The sequence below is a fragment of the Natator depressus genome, chromosome 2 (assembly GCF_965152275.1).
Source record: "Natator depressus isolate rNatDep1 chromosome 2, rNatDep2.hap1, whole genome shotgun sequence".
Lineage (NCBI taxonomy): Eukaryota > Metazoa > Chordata > Testudines > Cheloniidae > Natator > Natator depressus.
The window spans coordinates 19368690-19391920 of NC_134235.1; the positions used below are offsets into that span (position 1 = coordinate 19368690).

The 23231-nt window shown below is 43.5% G+C and overlaps 1 long non-coding RNA gene across 1 annotated transcript in view; it reads right to left on the reverse strand.

The window, feature by feature from the left end:
- Positions 1–12985, reverse strand: part of LOC141982104 (uncharacterized) — a 232432-nt gene extending 219447 nt beyond the window's left edge. Inside the window, exon 1 of the long non-coding RNA XR_012637965.1 lies at positions 12950–12985. This is a non-coding gene — a long non-coding RNA (uncharacterized LOC141982104). The remainder of the gene's footprint in view (positions 1–12949) is intronic.
- Between the last annotated feature and the right edge of the window lie 10246 nt (positions 12986–23231).

Below are 23231 nucleotides of genomic sequence, written 5' to 3' on the forward strand. Positions count from 1 at the left end.
TTGATATATCAGGAAATGCGCACACAGCACACACATTACAAGAAGTAGCAGTAAAAGCTATAACTGAAAAAAAATGCAAATGTCTAGTATGCAGCTTGGTCACAGACAACGCCGCAAACGTATCCAAGATGAGAAGAAATTATTTAGAAGAGAGTCCCATGCTAATAACATACGGTTGCAGTGCTCATTTGATGCACCTCCTAGCCAAAGACTTCGGTGTTCCAGAAATAAAGGCTAGTGCTGCTGAAATTGCAAAATACTTCCGTAACCACCACTTTTGCAGCAGCTGCTCTGAAAAAAGTGGGAGGAACCAAGCTAGCTCTCCCACAAGGCGTGCGATGGAACTCATGGTGCTCAAAACAGTCCACTACTATCAAGAACTAGCCTAAGTTTGTGAATAAAATTGTGGAAAAAATAGATGGCCCTGTCACAGCCAAAGTTCTCAACACTGGGCTTAAGAGAAGCGTTGAACACATGCTGAATACCCTGAAGCTTTGAACAAAATGCAGTGAAATAGCTGTTTTATTGCTGATGCTGTTGAAATTTGGAAGGAACTGAGTGAGATCTTAAAAAGAGAAATATGCAATGACAGAGTTAAATTACAAGCATTAAAAAACAAATGGGACAAGGACTATCACCAGCTCATTTTCTTGCAAATATTCTCAATACTCGGTACCAGGGTCAAACCTTAACTGCTGGAGAAGAGGAGCTGGCTATGACATGGACAGCCAGCAATCATCCCTTCATAATGCCAGCTATAATAAACTTCAGAGCTAAGGGAGAACCATTCAAGAAATATGTGTTTGCTGATGATGTTTTAAAGAAAGTCACACCAGTGAACTGGTGGAAGTCACTTAAGCACTTGGATTCAGAGACTGTTGAAGTGATAATCTCACTTTTAACAGCAGTAGCTTCTTCTGCCGGTGAAGAAAGAATATTTTCTTCTTCCTTTGGATTAATTCATTCCAAATTGAGAAATCATGTGGGACCTGGAAAAGCAGGAAAGCTTATTTTTCTTTTCCAGATTATGAACAAACAGGAAAATGAAGGTGAAGACGACTGAGTTAGCTGCAGAAGCCAATATTTTAAATTTCTCATGTTGACCTAGCTGACAGTCAATTTAATTTTTTTTTTAATATTTCTTTTAACTATTTTAGTTAAAAACAATTTTAACAAAAACAAACCCGATTTTAAAAAACTTGAATGTTTAACTAAATTCAGAAATTCATGCACTTGTTTTGTTGAAATATTATATGTTTGCTGTTGAATATATAACGTTGTTGTTTAGTCAAATAAAACAATTTAAATGTCTGTCTAGAGATGTTCTCCTCCTAATACAGCATGGCAAGAAAATCCTCCAAATATTAATGATTAACCTGTTGAATTGGAGATAGTTCACCTGCCAATGACTTCATAAATATCTACCTCAATTACCTTTGGTAAATTAAATAACCAATCATTCATTTTCTGATATAGCTGTAAAACTAATCTGAAAAGTTTTCAAAATAAATCACTTTAAAAATGTATAGCATGTATCTTCTAAAAATGAAACCTACATCTATCTCGGAGTTGTGAAGAATATGTATTAAGATTATATCAACCAACAAGAATGCACTTTTATGTAAAAATCCATGATTAAATCGAGTTTTCCTGACTAGTGATTTAAATCAAATCCACCCTGTGGTCACTCTTAAAACCTTGCTTCAGAGGTAAGAGAGTGAACTGCCCAACACAGACACAAGACCCAAAAATTCCCTCTTCTCAGCTTTCCAACTTTAATGGGATGGCATAGAGATGTGTTTCTGAAATAACGAGAAATAAGTAGTAACCCACATCAGAACCACCACACACATGCAGGCTCCCCCAAAGAACCCTTAACTAGCCAGGCTGTTATCTTCATCACGGTCTTGACTTCATTTTTATTTTTTTTACAGCATATCTTTCTCCTTTACACCCAGACCAGCTAGATACTGAAGAATACGACATGAATTGTTACACATTTGAATCTACTGGCTTCTCCCCATGAGGATAAGAGATATAAAATGTTTATAACCTTAGAATAGATCAGGCAAGTTAAGCTTTAACATGTTAGCTGGTTTAGATGAGCTCCCCATTAGGGGTCACCTAAACCAGCTGACGTGTTAGGATCCAACCTGCCTTAGCTAACACATTCTTAAAGTACACCTCTTACCCAAGTCGAGACAAGAGCTATATGGCCCCTAACTTCAATGGCACAGCTCCCATTGACTTCAATGGCACAAGACGCAACCCTCAGGCTGAGATTTTCAAAAGTGACTAGCGACTTTGGGTGCTCAACTGGGGATACCCTAAAGCAGGGGTGGCCAACCTGAGCCTGAGAAGGATCTAGAATTTACCAACGTACACTGCCAAAGAGCCACAGTAATACGTCAGCAGCCCCGCCCCACATCAGCTCCCAGCGCCTCCTACCCACCAGCAGTCCTGCCAATCAGCACCTCCCCATCCCTCTCCGCACCTCCTGATCAGCTGTTTCTTGGCATGCAAGAGGCTCGGGGGGGGGGGGGGGAGGGAGGAGCGAGGGCATGGCAGGCTCAGGGGAGGGGGCTGAAAGGGGTGGAGTGGGGGCAGGGCCTGTGGCACAGCCAGGGGTTGAGCAGTGAGCACCCCCGGCCCATTGGAAAGTTGGCGCATATAGCTCCAGCCCTGGAGTCGGTGCCTATACGAGGAGCCGCATATTAACTTCTGAAGAGCCGCATGCGGCTCTGGAGCCACAGGTTGGCCACCCCTGTCCTAAAGGAACCCAATTTTCAGAACACAGGGCCTCAGCTCCTTCTGAAAATCAGTTCCTGTTTCAGGGGTCTCAAACCAGGAACCCCAAGAGCACTCATCATTTTTGAAAATCTTGGCCTGTAAGTCCAGCGCAATGGAGGACGGGTTTACATTATTTGAGACTATTGTTATTCAAAGGTTTAAAACCATTTTTATTTTAAAATACAGACTTTCAACTCTTAATTCCCCAGGACAAGCAATTCATAAATATAGCATGTGGATCGTGACTTTCCATCCTCCAACTAAAATTCTGGCATTTTTTGCCATGCCCAGCAAATAGCTGATTATCAGTAAACTAGGGAGCAGTCCTGCTGCAGCAGAGAGGGGTCAGGAACTTTCTCTGTGTTGGCCTGCTCGGCCTCCCAAGTTCTTCAATAATAGAGCAGCTGCATGAGTTCAACCCTGAAGCCTGTCAATTATTTATGGGCACCAGAATCCTCTCAAATTCTATCTGAAGACATTAGTGGTAAGAGGAGCTCTGCACGGGGTTCCGTGCTTTGTCACACCTTAGAGATGCCTAAAATAGACCTAGTCTAGAACTTGTGCCATGCAAAGAAGTAGAATAATGGATACAGCATAGTCCTGGGAGACAGAAGTTCTGGATTCTAATCTTGTCTCTAATGCGATCTCATATTAACTGTCTCTACTTTTTCTTAACATTCCCCCACTGTCGCAATAGTGGGAGCACAAGTGTAGCGGGGGCATGTTGTCCTGCATGTCGCCTAGACTTGCTGTCTGAGCAGGGAGAAGTAAAAATGCTAGCACCTTGTCTACACTAGGGCTCCTAAAGTAGCTAACATCAGGGGAGCTGTAGCAGAGAGAATTTTAAAGACAGAGCTCAGCATAGGTATAGCCTGACACACCTTTGGCAGGTTACTTGGTAGATCTGCACCTTACTCCCCTCCCCCTTCTGTAAAAGCAGGGATAATACCTACTTACCTCACAAGGTAGTGTTGAGGCATAATTGGATATGAAGTGCTACCTATGTATTATTAGCCTGCTCCCAGATTCACCTGAGGAATCCTACCCCAGATAACGGAGGGCATTATGCAAAATAAAGTCCCCAAAACACAAACCCTTAAGCTATTCAGGATGGGATTTCCAAAGAAAACCAAGCAAGTTAGGCACCCAATTTATTGAAAATCCCAGCATAAATCTACAATACTGTTCTGTGACATGCTAATGTACGACAGCCATTTTTTTCCAGAGTGGTTCATAACCTATGTACAGTGTAAATAAGTTACCTTTAATAAACCAGTGAGTTTTACCAAATAAATCTGTCTTTTCTTTACCAAGTATAAAATTCAGGCAAACCTGCCTCTCAACCCCACCTCACCCAAAAAACTAAATATTATCTTTATGGGGAGAGTCAGGACCTTGTGTTGTGTAGGACACGACTCAAATCCAAACCTTCAGTACAAATCTAGAGGAAGTTCCGCTTGAAAAGAGGACGGGAACTGAGGACAACGTTTTATTGCTGGTTTTTTCCAGACTTGTTTGATATTGGCTGGTCACTTTTGGATCAAAACTTTCAAAAACATCCCCTAATTCTTGACGTGTGAGTTACTAGGTGTCCAACTTGAGACACCTACAACTCTGTTTTCAGAGCACTCTGACTTCATCTGGACTTACCGTCACTCAAAACTTCTTACTGTTAATGGTCTGTATTCTGGTGGTGCCTGGAGGCTCCATTATGCTAAGCACAGCACAAATATACAGCAGGAGACTGTCCCTTCCCTGAAGTGTTTACGTCTTAACAGACAAAACAAACAACATGCAAAAGAGGCACAAACAGGTGAAGTGACTTGCCCACGGTCACACACCAGATCAGTAGCAGAGCCAGGAATAAGCCCGACATCTCCCAATTCTCATCTTAGTGCCCCACCCATTGAACCATACTGCCCCCTCACACCTGCTTTTGAAAGGCAGACGTTGGTTGTCTCAAGCTAAGTACCCAAGACAGGGAACATCTGAAAAAAATGTCTTTAATTGCTCAATTCTTCAGCTTCCTCAACTGTAAATTAGGGATAATAATGTCTATCACATAGAAATACAGTGAAGCTTAATGAATTAGAATTAGTAGAGTACTTTGACAGCCAGGTTTGGAAAGTACAATATAATTGCAAAGTATCATCAGTGTTGTAGGGAAGCCAACCTGTGTTACAGGCCATGACTACACTCCGAAAAAAGATGTTAGTTAACTTGTTAACAATACATGTTAAAATCCTGCCCCACTGACGTCAATGGGCGTTTTGCACTTCAGTGAAGCCAAGATTTCACTCCTAGTGTAAACAAGGCAGCTTGCCTACACTAGGTTTTTAAACATATTAGTTAATGTGTTAAAAATGCAACGCTTGTCCTAGTAAAGACAAGGCCATGATGTTTATTCATATAAAGTGATAAATGTTCTTCCCTTCAACACATCTCTCACTTTAGAAGCCTTTTTGTTATTTATTTACTACTGCCAGTATTGCCTACCCAAAGCGTTGAAAATTCATGGGCCAAGCCCCCCCAAAATTATGAGACTGGTTTAAAAACCACAAAAGACTTTGTATTTTAGATTCTCTTTATGTGCTTCCTGGTTTTTGAGCAGGGGTTCTCAAACTAGGGGTCGGGACCCCACAGGGGGTCGCAAGTTTATTACATGGGGGTCATGAGCTGTCAGCCTCCACGCCAAACCCCACTTTGCATCCAGCATTTATAATGGTGTTAAATATATTAAAAAGTGTTTTTTAATTTATTGGGGGGGGGGGGGTCGCGCTCAGAGGCTTGCTATGTGAAAGGGGTCACCAGTACAAAAGTTTGAGAACTACTGTTTTTGAGCCTTTAGGGTTCATGTTTTCAAGCTTTTCACCATAACTATGAAGGCTAGAAACTCTTACTCCCCAAAGTGAAAGCTGATGTTGGAAACCTAGCTCTTTCCTGTGACATTTACAGGGAGTTTTAGTTTTTTTAAATGACAAATGTTTTTAATCAAGTAAAGTATTGGCTATTTACAACAGCAACTCTAACTCAAAGATTTGTCTACGAATTACCCAGGATTTTGCTACAGTATGGTTATTTATGTAGTAAATATTAAGATTGCAATACAAAAGATTAAGATTAGGAACTGTTGATTAATACCAGATGTAATGAATTCTAAACAATGACTCTATGAACCACCAAAATGTAAGTGTGGATCCCTCTGGAGTTTAAATTCTGTAGCAGATTAGAAAGTTTGAAGCAAACCCTAAGGAACCCGAAGTTCAATCGCAGCGGGTACAGATGGTGAGAAGTTCATAGCAGTCACTCAGAAACTTCTAAATGCCTGGAAAGACAGTCTGTTCTATTCTACATACATTCTTATATTCCTCTCATCACTGTAGTATGTGAGGGCCTTCTGCATTAAGTGACATGTCACACCTGGTCCATTCTCTCTCCCAGGGGGAGAACTGAGTGTGCACTATAGTGTTTTCTTTTGTTGTTCTTGCTTCCAGAGAGATAGCAGCAGCATCACCATTTCTAAGCACTAAAAGAATGAGTCAGGCCCCAAAAAAATCATATGTGTTTAAAAAATCCTGACATGTTACAAAATCAATGTAGGGTTTGGTGGGTTTTGACTGGTGTGGTTTCGTGTTTTGTTTTGGTTTTTGCTTTCTGGTTTCTGAGCCTCTAAAGAGCACTCACTCTTTTCAAGCTTTTCTTCCCAACCATGAGGCCTAGAAACTTACTGTTTTTAAAAACTGAAAGTGGAGATTCTCAAGCTATCTCCTGATCCCAGCATCTAGGGCTTTCAGAAAGACACCAAATAGAGACCCTGATAAAACTTAGCTAGCAACGCAATGGCTGGCCCAGACTGACTACAGAATTAGTATCCAAGAAGGCCTTAATCCCAAGCACTCTGGCTACAAGGCCTGAAGAGTGCATCAGCACCATAAACCACAGTAGTTCAAAGAGTGGAAAAAACCTCTCTTCAGACCTTCATCTCCCAAAACCACCCTTTGTGGGAAATCCAAGTAGCCAATCACAGTAACCGGGTGGGAAAGACACCGAAGGACAGCAGGATGCTGCCCTCATTCCAGGCAGAAGCCGTAGAGTTACTTCAGCCCGACGACGCTCATGTTTTCCACGCACACACCTGCAAAGAGGATGGGACATGAAGGGGTTTCCCCCTCTCACAGACTGAAGCTTTCTCTATGCTAGAAAGGGTTTGCCAGTATAGTTATACAGGCACCGTTATCCCACCAGAGCCTTCTAGCATGGAAGCAGTTCTATTGGTATAAAAGTTCTTACAACAATACAGCTTATACTGGCTCCCCCAACCAGCATAAGCTATACCAGTATAACTGCCTCTATACTAGGGCTTTACCAAGAGTAACCGTGCCCGGGGGGCGCCATTACCCCTTATCAATGACTGTAGACCAAGCATGAAGCGGAGTGTATTCCTGTAGGGCAGGATAAGGTGGAAGGGGACTGTGGGGATGAACAAATCCAGTGAAGAAGTTTGACTGTGGAACGTGGACAGTGGGGAAGAGGAGGGTAGGTATAATTTTACGTGCCAGAACTGGGAAGCAATTAAAATTTACAAGTTCTGCCTCCCAAACATGCAGCTCGTAGGGAGGCGGTGGCTATGGTGGCTTTAAGACATCTTTGCACCCTCTCAAACCTGGCATCACCCAGCGTAATTTAGATAGTCCAGGGGGACTAAGTCATGACAGCCTGCCTCTGGCCACAGCACTGCCTGGGATCGCCACAGTGCTGATGTGGCCACACCCTTCCCTCCCCAACCCTGCCCCCTACGTGCCCCCAGGCAGAGGTTTGTGACAGGAGTCCTTGGAAGGCAACTGTCCACAACGCCTGTGCTAGGAAAATCCTCTCCCAGCCAGATATGGGGCTTTCAGGCGCCTTTTAGCTGTGCTGCCCATTACCTGTCGTAAAGGAGCCACAGCAGGGCTGAGGATCTCATCCCTACTCTTTTGATTATGAGGATCTCACCCCATCTGTCATGTGCCTGTGTCAGACCGTCTCTGCTGTCAGACTGTAAGATCTTCGGGGCAGGGACCATGTTCTGTTCTCTGTACCATGCCTAGCACAATGAGGCCCTGGTCCCGGAATGGAACAGAATAGCCAGGCACTATGATAATGTAAATAAATAAGATACGTGAAGCAGCGGACTCCCTCCAGCACTGACCCATTCCAACCAGGCCCTGCCCACCTCCTTCCCTCTCACTACAGAACTTCGTAACAGATGAAACAGGCTTTGTGCAGAGGAAAAGCTCCAAAATACCTAGGTTGTTTGTTTTGTTTTTTAACGACTGCATTAAAGACATGGCAGGTTTTCTGGAGAGCAACCAAGAACTGGTCAGTAAGCCTCATTCATACTGATTGAACGTTTAGCTGGGAAACAATAATACACACCAGCTGTGCTATAGCCAATTTACAAATGCTTAAATATACGCAGGCTCATTTACAGGACACAAGATTAGCCCCGAAGTCCCTCCACCCCCACTGACTTCAACAGGAGCTGAGGGTGCTCAGCACCTTGCAGGAATATTCAACACCTTGCAGCATTCATCTCTATGAGCCTGAACTGCTGGATTCTCTTGAGCACCGGTGTGGCAAAGCTAGGTGCATCTGGACCACTTCCCCTGCGTGGAGGCTGCACACACGTAGCTCTCTGCAATGGGCACAACCGGGGCCAGTCCTCACTGGCAGCATTGCTGAGCAGTGCTCAGCACTGTTGCACGTTCCAGCCACACAGGCGCGTGCTACCTCCGTAGCAGAAGGGGCGTGGTGCCGGGTGGAGCTGGGGCCGCACCCTCACAGATTTGCAATCCAGAAGGCAGCAGCAAAGTGTGGAGATGCTCCCCACACCAAATTCTCTTATGCCTACAGGCTGCCAACCCGGGGAGGCATCCATGCAAGCAGGGACCCGCAGGGTCCCAGTAGCTGGAACACGAGACCAGAGGCTGCACTAGCACTACCCCTTTTGGTCACGTTGCCCTGGGAGCGCACGTTGAGTGACTGGTCCCTATGACCCCTGAATCCTTTCCAGAGTCACTGCTCTCCAGGATACAGTCTCCTAATTCTGCAGGTACCGTCTGCAATCTCTGTTCCTAGACGTAAGGCCTTGCATCTGGCTGTATTAAAATGCATTTTTCTCGAATGGGCCCAGCTTACCAAATGCTTCAGATTACTCTCTACGACTGCCCTCGCTTCCTTGTTATTTACCACTCCGCAAATCTTTGCGCCGTCAGAACGTCCTCCGCCTCAGAGATGTGACGTGGCATGTAACAACCCAGCTTCTTTCTTTCCATCTGTTACCTTGTCAACAATGGAGGAAAAAAATCAGAGGCCAGCAAGTTCTCTCCTAACTGACTGCCAGCATTTGCGAAGCGAAAGAATCCAAGATTTCCCCAAGAAGGCTGCACTGACCTTACAGTAGTGATAATGCCAAAAAAATCGTTTTCTCCACTGAACTGGGTAAACAACAACAAGTACATTGCAGGCACTCGATCTCCATGCAGAAATTAATCAAGGATAGCTGCACATCTAAAACTCTATCTGAAGGCACTGCACTAAATGTCTTGATACAGTTCCATACATAAGTAAACAAACTAACTACAACAGTTATTTCTTTGTGAGGCATGGAGGAGGCAAGGGGGGAGACAGACAATAAAATCCACCAACAAACACTTCTGCTCCAAAATGAAGTCTGCAGCCCCTTGCTCTAAGTGTTCAATAGCTTCCCAATCAGGAAACGCATTTTCCTCTCTTCTATTTTATATTGTGCTCTGCTTACATACTGCTTATTTCACAAAGAATAATCTTGCAACATGCTATTATCCCTTACCCAGTGCAAAAACAAACGTCTCCCCTGTGCTTTCTCAATATTTCTCACTGTTGCACGACTACCAACCCAGTCCCACAGTGCTAACAGGGGGAACACTACTGGAATAAGAGGTATGTCTATCCTAGACTTAATTCAATTATATGTAACTTGTATTACTTGAATCAACTCATGCAAACACTATTCAGTCCATCCTCATCTGGTATTCCTCTTTGTGTTTAGTGGACTTGCTATTCAGCATCTCATCCACATGAGTGCTGCATTCAATCACATTAGCAACAGTGACCTATGGTAATGAATCCCAGAATTCCTGGCACCACTCCAAATTGTGGTGCATTGTGGGTGACAGCAATGAGTCTAGGATGATTCCCATGCACCCAGAGGGATTGTGGGAGCAGAGATCAAACTCCCAGAATTCCTCCAGGTTCCAGACACATCATCCCAGGACAGCAAGCCAGCATGTTTACTACTGTGATGTCTAATTCTATTCAGAGAAGATCTACGTACCCAGTGGTAAAAACCCTGGTGGATACTGCAATTTAGCTACACAACTCCTCCCACTCTTGCTCTTTCCAGTGAAGCTACACTGGTGCTAGAACAACTTGAGAAGTTTTAAGAAAAAGGTCATTGTAAACAAATAGTGGTGTGTGTAAACCATCTGACATATTTGTCAGGACGGTGCTTTAGAAGCGCAGAGAATATCCATTATTGCTAACCTTGGTTCACATTGTTTGTGACTTTCCCGTCTAGGAATTCCACAAATAAAATTACTGCAATACACCTACCCAGACCTGTGTACACAGCTCCTCTTCGATGGTAAGGCACTCTGTTCATACCCAAAGAGATATGGCCCTAATCCTCCAAAGATTTAAGTGTGTTTAACTCTGCAATCTCGGGCCTTAATTTGACTGAGGGCTATGCCTACCTTACAGAGAGAGAGAATGAATTATAACAGAACCCCATGATTCAGCTGCATCGTAGGAGACACCATCCACAGCCATTTTGTAAAGGGGTTAACACCTATGCAAGTGAGCCAAGTTCACAGAAAAAGCTAGTCTTTTATTTTAAAGTAGAAACTGCGTCACTTAAGTAGGCGCGGATTCAGGAACCTACATCGCTGAAATCAAAGGAGGCTGGCCATTGACTTCAACAGGAGAAGGACTGAGCCCTTAGTTTCTCTGCTACGGAGTTTCCCCAGGCATCGTAAAGACATCAGCATGTGGATTTGACCGAGTTATGGCAAACAATTTAAGCCTGGTCTAAAACACCAAAATGTTGCAGCACTTTAACTATCCAGCCCGAGTCAAAACAATACAACCGCTCTACTACAGACAGGTATCAGGACATTTTATTCCAGCAAAGGAATCACCTATACCACCTATAAGCACACACATAGGCTCCGGGTTGTACCTCTGCAACTATATTAGTAATAAAATTTTAAAAACTGCATGCATAACTGATATTATACCAGTATAAGGCCTGGTCTCTACACAGGCTTTACACTTGCAAACACTGTGGGGGGGAGATACAGAAAAGGGCTGAGAAATAAATACAAACAGACCATTTTGTTTTAAATTATGCACAGTATTTTTGTTTCATTGATGGTGCACTGTATGTGCTGGAGTACTATTGTGGTACAAGGACAAATGCAAAACAATCTTTTGAAGCTCTTTGGGGCAGGAGCAATCATCTACCAGATGTGTCTACAGTGCTTACAACAATGTGGCCTTAACATGCTTGGCCTCATTTAAATGTTTAATAAAATAATATAAACAATGCACAGGGGGAAAGCAACACTGCATATGATGCTTTATAACAGTACCCTGAATAATAAACATTGACTGTATCAATTTCTATGGGTTACTTACATATTTTTAAGCGAGGCTTTTCTAAAAATACATAAAATATTACAAAATATTTATAACTTTCATCACCAAGCAGAAATGCAGGACACGGTGATGTCAGCTAGATGGGACATTATAGGAGGAAAACAATATCCTCACATACTAGAAACCACAGGACATGCACATTTTGCATATTACATTAAACATACAGATAGTGGTGGCTAATTTACTGTAAAATATACCCCAAAAGACATATAATGCAAATGAACTATGGCTTGAAAATATTTTTTTAAAGAACAGGAGATGTATTAATTAAAAGGAACTGATGGACCTTTTCCATCTGTAAGAGCGGATTACTCATTATACCTGACCATAAATATGGACAAGTGAACATGTCTAAACTTGTCGATAGGAACATGATTTTAAAAAAAAAGCTTTACTAAGACTCTCAAATCTCATTCTGGGATTCTTCACCATGCTGCTCTTCTAAGATGTTATTTCATTTACCATTTACAACATATAAAGTGTTTAAACTACTGTGTATCTACAAATGTCTCTAAATATGCATGCACACACATTTAATAAGCGGCCTTATAAAAACATGCAATTGCCATGGCTCTCGAGAAATGAGCACCTATGGGAAAATGTCCTTCGAGGGGCTATAAAGTATTTTCCCTGTCTATTTAGTTACAGGGCCCTGAAGAAGCACCATCCAGCAAAATCCAATTGCTCATATTAAAGATGGCATAAGCACCGACATTCCAGATCTGCAGGCTAGAATCTGAATGCTTAATATAAAACATATAGAAGCAATACTGAAATCGCTCCTAGCACAAGTCTGCACTTTGACCGAAAGCCAGCCTGCATAAATGTAACTGGTGGAGAAAGCAAATCAGCAAGCTACTAAAACGTGCACACTTTAAACTCAGACACACCACTTTCCTGGCTCAAATGTAAAAGCTGCACTGCTACAAAAGTAAAAGAGGGCGTTTGCGTGCATTGATTTCTCTCTCTAGCTATCCTGTATTTGGAAAATAATCTGAACAAGGCGGGGGGGGGGGGGCAGGGAGATGGGGGATGGGCAAATCAAGCCTTGTCATTTCAATGCAATCTACACCCCAAACATTACCGATCTTATTATGACGATTTTGTATGTTTTAAAACAATCCTGATCGTTTCTTGCTGGGTCTGCACTTTCTGTTTCCAAATTTCTATTTTTAGTCCATCTTTCACCAAGTGCTTTAAAACCTAGGAATTATCTCCTGGCACAAAGAATGCGATGACCCCACGAATCCTGCAAACACCCTGGCAATTTAGAAGTGCGATTAGTTTAGGTATATATTTAAAACAAAACAAAACAAACATCCTCCCCTCCCCCCCATTTATTTCAACCTTAGCAACTCACTGCGCATCTCTCCCCGGATTGCAAGAAGGAGTCCCAACGAAATCCTAACTAGTGCAAACTTACTGGCAATTTCAGGCTGTTTCCCACCATAAAATCCATTCCAGAGGGGTACAAAAGGGGCTTCCGAACGCGGCCGCTTTTGCAGCAAGAAGCTCAGCCTGCTGCCCATGTGCTCGCAGGAGCACGCGCTCCGCGCTCGCCTCAATAGAACGTTGCGCTGGCGAGAGGCTCTGTGACGTCACTGCCCCCAGCAGCTGATCCTGCCCCGCAGGCTGCAGCCTTAGGCGGAGCGGGCTGATTACTGCCTCCGCCTCCAGCACCGGAGACGTGCAAAGGAACAGGAGGGCAAGGCCATCGCTGGAGCTGAAGGTTCCTGCCCATTCGGGACCCCGAAGCTGGACCATGAAAGCAGAGAACAGACCCAGCTGCTCTGCACTAACAAACCCCCCATCCTGGAGCATCCCAGAGCAGGAGTGCCAGGAACACCCACATCCAGCACCTAGATCACGCTGGATCCAGCCAAATTTTGGCTCCAAACCCCCAAAGTCTAATGCCTGAGCAGATCTAGCTGTACAGTAGACCTAGCTGTTCCTTTTCTTCTTCAAAATGGGAGTTTTACTGACACATTAAAAATATGCCAAAGTATGAGATTTAAAGGAAAGCTGTGTTTTTGCTGTACACAAGCTGATAGGCACCTTACTGTGGTGGCAAGAAACCCTGCAGAGATAATGTCATCTTAGAATGAACCAGTCAGTCACAGAACGAGCAGCCAGTGGTCTTTCCTGTGCACGTTAAATGGCAGAACAGGAGTCACCACTGGAGGACTCCCACCCTTTCCCAGAAGAAGGCTCTACATCCCAGCTGTTCTGAGAAACTGTGCATGGCCTTCCTGAACAAGTCCACCCCACTCCCCCCTTAAACTCTTCATAGCAGCATATGGTATGCCCATTCAGTTGCAGCAGTCCCAGCCTGGGTTGGATGCTAGCCAGGGACCCTCTGACTGCCCCAGCAAAACTCTGCACCCTGACACCTCTGGGCATAAGCACCATAGTCACAGACCCTGCATTTGGAGTCTGCTAGATCCCTCCAGTTTTGTGCCTTCACGTGCCAAATCCCATGGCATGAATAGAGAACAAGTTTAGGTCTTTTTCCTGCTGCAGCAAAAAAATCCTGGTCCTTGATGTACCCTTGTGCACAAGTGTTGCAAAAACCCAAATCCAACATCTGGATCTTAATAATTTTGGACCCCAAATTGTAGACCAGCTCTTAGATTCAGTTTTTGTACCAACTATATTGGTTTAGAAACCAATTGTACATTCCCCCCTCCCCACATGTGGATGTACTTGTACCAGTATAAAGTGCAAATTTATTTGAGCATAAGCTTTCGTGAGCTACAGCTCACTTCACAAAAGCTTATGCTCAAATAAATTGGTTAGTCTCTAAGGTGCCACAAGTACTCCTTTTCTTTTTGCGAATACAGACTAACACGGCTGCTACTCTGAAACCAGTATAAAGTGGTTATAGCGGTTTAGTTTATTCCTGCAAATGTGGAAATAGAAAAGAAGTGTAGCCACTCTTACTTTACTGGTATAATCTGGACTTTGGGGCATCCTGACATAAATAGCACTGGCGGGGCGGGGGGGAACACAGATAAGGGCATATGCTCCTTGTGAATGGAGGGGGGGCAGCGAAGGGAGAGAAAGGGAGTGAGGAGACGTACTGAGACTCGGTCGGGGGAGCAAGGAAGGAAAGTCCTGGAGGTTCCTACTTGTTCCTGGGCCCATTCCACCCCTCTGGGTTCTGTGCTTGCCTCCACCTCTTGGTTCCACTGCCCTGAAAAAGGGACCTACATCCTGCAGAATCCTGTCAATTTCAGTATTGCCAACCCCCACACACTCAAAAATCATGAGTCAGCGTCCCCACCCCATCCCACCCCCCCCAAAAAATCACAAAATTGGCTTACAAATCATTGAATTAAAAGCAAGAGTATGCTTTTTATTTGCCTTATGGGTTTTGACTCTTAAGGGTCGATTTAGGTCATATTTACAAGCCTTTCTTTAAAGTGAAAGTTGAGAGTCTCAGGAATCTAAAAGCTGGAGCTGAATGAAAAATAATAAATATAGCAAGACTTGCAATTACATTACAAGAGATGGCCATACAGCAGTTTCTAACCCCAGCCCCCCAGATTAGAGTGGCCAGATGCCCGATTTTATAGGGACATTCCCAATAACATATTCAGGGGTTTGTCTTATGTAGGCACCTATAACCCCCACCCCCGTCCTGATTTTTCACACTTGCTATCTGGTCACCCTACCCCAAATCCTACTGTCTAACTAGAGAAAGTAGTGTAGTAGGCCATTAGCACACCAAAAATCCAGACCACGCTGCAAACTGATGCTGCAACACGGCAAAAACGTCTATCCAGAACTTGGATCCCAACTAGTTTTGTTATCCCAAACCCAAAAATTCTACCAGCTAACTAGAGGAGAAGGGTAGCTGTTCCAGTTCCACTATGAAAATCTTGATCCCAATGTAATCTAGCTCACAAGCACTGTAAAGACATATGTCCTATACCCGGAGCTTGCTGGATTCCACTATTTTTTGGCCCCAAACCTCAATTTGTACTTTCAATATAGACAAACCATATTGTCACTCTTTCTTGACCAGAAGAATCCAAGACTTGATACCTAGCCCCCCAAACCATCTCTGGAAAGAGCAATGAAAAATACAAATACTTGCTACATGGGTCTTGCTGGATCCAGAAAACTTGGGACCAAACACCTCTAATTTCTACAGCATAAATGGAGACCAAATGTAGCTGCCCCAAGCTCACCATAAAAATCTGGTTTCAGAGTAACAGCCGTGTTAGTCTGTATTCGCAAAAAGAAAAGGAGTACTTGTGGCACCTTAGAGACTAACCAATTTATTTGAGCATGAGCTTTCGTGAGCTACAGCTCACTTCATCGGATGCATCTGATGCATCTGATAAAAATCTGGTCTTGTATACATCTTTGCACATGAACTATGGAAGAATCCAAATATGGACCTGGATCTTGCAAGATCTCATCCATTTTTTCATCTAGATCTGCAAAGTGTTACCTTCTAGATAGACAACAAATGTAACCATCCTTTTGAATCAGTATTCAGTGTACTGAAATCTTCAAAGCAGTCTTGGAGATTTAGACATCTGTCTTCCATTAAAATTTGTTTGAAATTAATGGAAGGTATGTGTCCAAGTCCCCTAGACTGCTTTAACATCTCAGTCAACAACTGATGTGCCAAAGCCACCTATCGTGTGATTATCTACATGTGCTAGACCAGTTCTACTGCAAAAATTCAATGCTATGGTATGAAATTTGGCTGCATCTGGAAAGGTCAAAGTGTCCGTTGCTACACATGCCTGTTTGTTGCATATGTGTAATCAGAGATTTCACTCAATTTAATAAAATCGCTAGAAAGGGCATGGCCTGGGTAATGTAAAGATGCTCACTCTGTAGTGTGGTAACACCCTATTAAATAGAGAGAACTGATAATTATATTACTGTATAATGTTTCTTTTATAACAAAAAGCTTATTTTAATGATTGTTGTATTGTCTCTGATATTTATTTACATGGCTAGGATTTTTAAACCTATTACAACTAACAACTAACTAACTAACTAATTAACTAACTCAGATAGATAGATAGATAGATAGATAGATAGATAGATAGATAGATAGATAGATAGATAGATAGATAGACAAAGTGTCAGATCTGGGCTACTGCAGTTTCACTGGGGTTTGGCACTGCTTTCACAGTTGGAGGTATCAGTGCCTTTATTTTCCTGGTCAAGTAGCTCTAAAGGTCTAGGATGAGATTCTCAGATCCAGCCAAACTGCACTTGTCAGAGGACTGGGTATGGTGGGGTGAGGGAAAGGTAGCTATGAACCCAGATTCTGGTGCTGTCTGGAGACTTGAACATTTCAAATCCATTACAGTTCACTGGTAAATGGCCTTATGGCCTGATTCAAACCCTACGGAAGTCCTTAGAAAGGCTCCTATTGAATTCAATGAGCTTTGATCTGAACTTTACTCCAAGGGACTATTCGGGCAGCCAAAGAAAATAAACCACAGGCTTTTCCCCCAAAACGTCTCTACTCCAGGGGCTTGGAGAGGGATGGAATAAAACCATGACACCAGTTCTGCACTACCTGAGGATTCCCCCTATGAGGGTTAGGCTGGCTTTGTAACTCCTGGCAGCTGGAGTAAAACACAGACTCTGGGTTCCTAACGTATCAAAATGCAGTAGAAAAAGGATTTTAGTACCTTCCCTCTCAATAGTCTCCCTCCCTCTACTCATTTCTTACCACATTTTAGAGGAAGAAAAAAATACCCCGTGACAAAAAAAACCCCTGCGTCAAACATTAGCCCAAAATAATGTAATTTTTCACAGCTCTACCAGCTTGTAAAAGTGAGCACTAACACCGTCTTAAACATAGTGCTGGGGACGTGGGGAGGCACACGCATCTACATATGTAATTTGCCTAAGATGATAAAGCATCAAGAAAAAAACTAATAGGAGAGCCCCAGCTGCTGGCCTGTGTTTTGGGGACAAGGTACTTTGGAAAGTGGCTCTCATTTGACATAATCAAAGAAAATCATCTCCAAAATCACGGAAGGTCACCCCTGAGTCCTTCCCAGAGTGACTTCGATGAAATCCTGTAACTCCACTGAAATCAATAGGGTAGGATGGTGTTAATTAAACATTACTAAGCACGTGTAAGTAGATGTAAGAGGCAGTGTTAGATCAGGCCAACCGCAAAAATCATGAGAGCGGCCCAGAAATGACGAGGTTTTTTTTAAAAAAATAAGTAGTGTTTTTGAGTAGTCTTACAACCTTTTAACCCCCATCCCCAATGTGTAGCGCTCCAGCCCCCTGCCCCACATCAACTCTGCCCACCCTGCTTCACAACAGTGCTACACCCCTTGCCTCCCCCAGCTCACCTCTGTGCCTGCAGAAGCAGATTCTTCACCCACGCCCAGGCCTAGAAGGAGGTCAGCTGCAGGGGGTCATCACATTCTCCCCAGGCTTAGGATGAGGGTAGCTCCAAAGGTTCTCCATATGCCACCAACCCCAACCTAGGGAGAGGGCAACTGTAAGGGAGCTTGAGTCTCCTCCTTCCCAAGCTTGGGTTCCAGCATTTGAGAGGAGCCAATTCATTTTTCACAGATGGGGAAGGAGGAGCAGAGAGGCCCTGAGCTGCCAGGCTCTTGCTGCTCCCTTCTCCTCTTAAGACAATACTGTCCTCTTGCTCTACCCCTTCTGCTACTCAAAATCTCTCTGTTCCTGAGGGGAGAGGGGGGAGAGTGCCGCCAGCCTCTTGCAGCAGATGTGATTGGCTATTCTTCAAAATCTCAGCTTCATGTAAAAAAAACATAGCCCTCATATTTGTGAAGTTAAGATTGAAAACATGCCCCACTGCAGTGGTGCCTGCCTGAGTCTGCAGAGAGCCTGACCCAATTGCTCTGAAAGGTGACCTATCCCCTTCAAAGTGATACAGAGCCTCGAAGAAGAGGATAAAGAGCTTGACTATGAAATGATAGGAAGCCAGAGAAGAAATTATCTAAGTGAGGAGACAACTTTAGCAGCATTATATTAGCCAGACCGGGCAGGAGAACCACTGAGATGAAGAGACAGAGTTGCAAGGTACAGTTCAAGGGAAGGGTGTAACAGGGCTCTCTTAGACTTCCTCAAACAGGTTGGATGCTTTCCAGCTTTATAAGCACCAGTGTGTTAGTCTCCTCCCCCGCTTCAGCCTTGTGCAGAAACATATAAGTAGACATAAACTTCCCCCTTAACTCAAGTTCCAGGAAGGGGAAGATCTTCTCACCCTGAGAGCCTGTATCCCCTAACCTCTGCCAGCTTTTTCCCTTCATGCTTCCTTTGGGTCCCTTAACTGCTTCCAGTAGAGGGGCTGATTGTCGTCATTAGCTCATCAGCCTCCTGCCTAATTAAGCCATTGAGCACCCATTTCCCAATTAAATCCACTCCGGGGCGGGTGGGAGAATAGTTAGTACGCTAGTGACCGGAGTGCTGGGTCAGCTCTAGGCTCCTAGCACTGTCACAGGGGGGGTAACCAAAGTCAGAACAAGGGACTTTGCAGCAGTGATGGAGAAGAAGGTGATACAAGAGAAGAAGCAGCAACAGGATTTAGATCCCAGTCCAGCTTCCACTGAAGCAAATGAGAACTGAAGAATTGTGTCCTTAGTGAGAACTTGTTTCATGGAGGGAGAAGGAGAGAAAGAAAACCTGATGACACAGGTTATGAGCCTTCAAGAGGAGAAGGAGAGCAGAGTTGTCCACAGGGGTAGAAAAGTCAGGAAATAGAGAGAACCTTGGCTGAGAGAGAAGAATTTTTGGTCTTGATATACAAGGGTCAGTGGAATTCCATGAAAACCAGTGCTGTGGCACCAGCACTGGATCTGACTGTGACTGGTCCCCCCCCTCCCCGTGCCTCCTGGAACTGGGGTACCACTGAGACCCCTGACCCACCAGCCTGGGCTCCTTTTCACACTGTACTGCTGTGACAACCTGCAAAGCCCTCCAGCCTGCACTTTCACCAGCATTCATACAGGTACATGAGTACAAATAGGACAATCATATTCAGCAAATCATAACTTTTCCAATGACACCTCCCATGACTTACCTTGCATAAAATGTGTCATAATTATGCTATAACCATATCATAATAATATCACTATGAAGAATATGGGGTGCAGTGTCACATTGATCCCCTAAGATATTGGAGGGACATCTATGAGGAAATGACTGAGAAGTAATAGGAAATATGACACTGCGGTCGGGGACAGAGATCTGGTTCTTTGGGACCTCTGAGGAAGATGACATATAAACAGCAGGTTAAATGCCATGGCCGCACAAAGAGCACCTTTGTTTTCTGACATCCTGTTGCTAGGGTATTAGATTCCTAAGAAAATACTTATGGTGGAGACGGTGTCAGTGCTTGACTAATTGTAGGCAATAGGCCTATATTATATCAGAGCATGGAATCTCTAGAAACAATGGAGAAGCTTTACCTCTCCTTTCATTGGTGCTAGAGGGGACCCTGCCTTTCCTGTTCCTAAATCGCAAAGATAGAAGTGTTGAATTTGTCATTCATTCTTTTGCATCAGTGATTGCATTAAACATAATAAACAGGTTGGGCCAGCCAATCTGGCAATAAGCCATTGTGGTGTCCCCATGCCCTCTCTCTCTATGATCCTTCATTTAATTTCATCTCACTGTCTGCAACAAACATATAACATTCTCATGCATTATTTTTCCAGAGAGAATAACACTGACCACTTGAGAACTGCCAGCACAGTTTGCTGATATTGAGCTAACTCATGGCTTTGTCTCAAGCCCTGAGCAAAGGCAGGTCCTTGTGGTGCTGGCCCAGTATCAGAGCGGGAGGTAGATAGTAACTGTCACAATTTGTCTCCTGTTTTCTGCTTTGCTCTGGGGGTGGGAGGTGGGGTAATACCCTGCACCAAGTCTATACATCATGCACCATAGGTCCCCAGGACACAGGTGCAACTATGCTGGCCAATGGGGTAGAGCCAATGTGCTGCCCACTCCTTGCCCCTACCCTCTCACACACATCAAGTGGGGACACAGCAGCTCTGAGGAAGTTGCTCTCCTCCTGGCTCAACTACCCATGAGATGGGTTGCCCACAGAGAAGAGCCTTATACCACCTTACTTCTTTGGATGGCCGTGCAAGGTGGGCCGTGACTTGGCCTATAAAGTTTAGTGGGTGCATATTTAAACCACTGTGTTTAAAAAGAAGGCGTCTACCACTGACAAATACATTGCAAAAATAATTGTACCAATTGCAGATTTAAGTAAAAAAGGATCAATTCAGAATGTTGCTGCAAAGATCATTTTCCTAGCCCGTTGCTTTGACCAAGTCACCCCGCTCTTTGCACCCCCTTCCACTGGCTCCCTCTTCTCAAGTACATCAAACATAAGCTACTTGTCTTCACTTTCAATGTCATTCACAACGTATCACCTTCTCTCACTCAGTATTGAAAGGTCCACTCCTGCCTCCAATTGGTCTATGATGTCAGCCTCCATGGCCCACTTCCAAACAAGCACCTTCATGCTTTGTCCAATGCTGCCCCTCGCACTTGGGAGAAACTCCTTAAACATCCACAAAACTAGCTCATTATCCTCCTTCAAAGCCCTCCTTCAAACTGTCCTTTGGTGTGATGCCTGCAAAACTGTCGCATTGTTTCTTTTACTCCCCCATCTCTCTGCCTCCATCTGTTGTCTCTTGTCTTAGATTGTAAGCACTTTGGGACGGGGATTGCCATTTTATTCTGTGTTGGTACAGCTTCTTGCACAGAGGGGTCCTAATCCATGATTGGGGCTGCTAAGTGCTACAGTAATACAACTTAATAAATAATAGTAATAAAAAATAGTCCCAGCACTTACCTAAAAATATAAATATCGGTATTGCTTCTCCACAATATACTAATTGTTAATAATAAATGCAGTGTTTTGTACATACAAATCAACTTACTTTCAAGGATCTGAAGCACTTTACTATCATTAGTTAGAACAGTGACTAATTAATTATTACAATGCCCCGTGAGGATGGCAAGTATTATTATATCCATTATACAGAGATGTAAAATGGGGCACAGAGACATAAAGGGTCTACCCCAGCTCAAGTGACAAGTCAATAGCAGAATCAGGAATAGAGCCCACTGACGTAAAACTAGTGTAACTGGCAATCAGACCCCCAGGAGTCTTGCCCCCTCCCCTCCACCGCAGTTTCCTACTCTCAGTATTGAACTATAGACAGGACTGAGCAAATTACCCAGATAATTCTAGCTGATGTCACAAACTGTATCATGATTCTTGACTCTTAATCACCGTTAAACAGATCAAAACAGAAATAACAAGTAATGAGATGAGAACTGCAGATTCTAAAAATACAAGCACATTCTTCCCATCAGATCTAATTAGATTTGCCAGAAATCAGTGTGCATTGATCTGTGATTTAAACAGTATGTTGATTACAAATTTCCATGACAGACATGGTTATACAGATACTTGACTAGACTACGAATTAGCTTCTTCAGTGGAAACTCTCAGTACATTTTTTCAGTGCACTCTGCCATAGACAGCGTTTAATCCTAAAATCAACATACAATACAATTGTTTAAGGTTTGCTAGGATTTCTGTTGAGCACCCAGCAAAGAAGCTAGGCAGCCAGTGTATTCATGTTGATCATCAGTCTTTGTTAATATCAACATCTCATTTTGAACCACACATCTAAGCAAACTGTAGTCTGCTCTGGGAAAAGATCTTTCATCTGCAAGGAAGAAAGCTTTTTTTGATGTCATGCTGCATAGCATCATCTCAACAGTAATGTGTAGGAAAAAAAGATGCCTTGTAAAAAGAACATAGCATAAATATAACATAATTCCAGATAACTGACACCTCACAGATGTTATGCTTGGTTAATTGCCTTCTCCCCAGCATCCACTTTCTGTAATTTGTTAGTCTCTAAGGTGCCAAAAGTCCTCCTTTTCTTTTTGTCCTCAGAATGTAGAAGGAATGTTTAATTTCTGGTCTCGAACGACAATGTTAAAGTCATGCTGCTTCTCTGTTTATAATAGTTTGTGCCAAATGCTTGCGATGCATTCAAAGGAATGCAGATGAGACAAATCAGATCAGAAATCAGAATGGCTACGTTTTAAGGGTGTGGAGCCACACATCCCAACAACACAGGAGTCAATAGGTTGGGACTTTCAAAAGCATTCAGCATTGGCTAGCTCTGCTCCCACCAGAATCTGGGAGCTTTTGTAAATTCTACCCAGAAAGACTGAGCAGCCCAGAGAGTTTAAACATCCGTGCAAGGTTTAAGAATTTTATTAAGATGATGTTAAAATAAAAAGAAAACGGTACAGAGTTTAAGCATAGAAGTTTCTGGTTATCACGGAATAACGTACAGATTATCAAGGGGTGCAAAGTTTGGTTTAGGATCAGATGGCGTAAGGAATGCATAATCTGCTATATCCCCAATTGGGGGTTAACAGGTCAAAGTACAGACATTGAGATATGAGGGTATGCTGTTCATATAATGGCTATGTTCAGGTGTGGAGTATAATGAGTGGATATGATGATGAGGATGGATTTACCCTCATTTGGTGAGATTTAATGTTCAGTGAGTTTATGGTTCCAGTTCATATGGTCCAATGGAAAAAGTCTCTCATTCCCTTTCTTGTAGCTGATGAATGATGTCACTCCGGCTCACGCTTCCTGGTACTGTCGGTGGCTGGTGATGTGTTCGATGTAG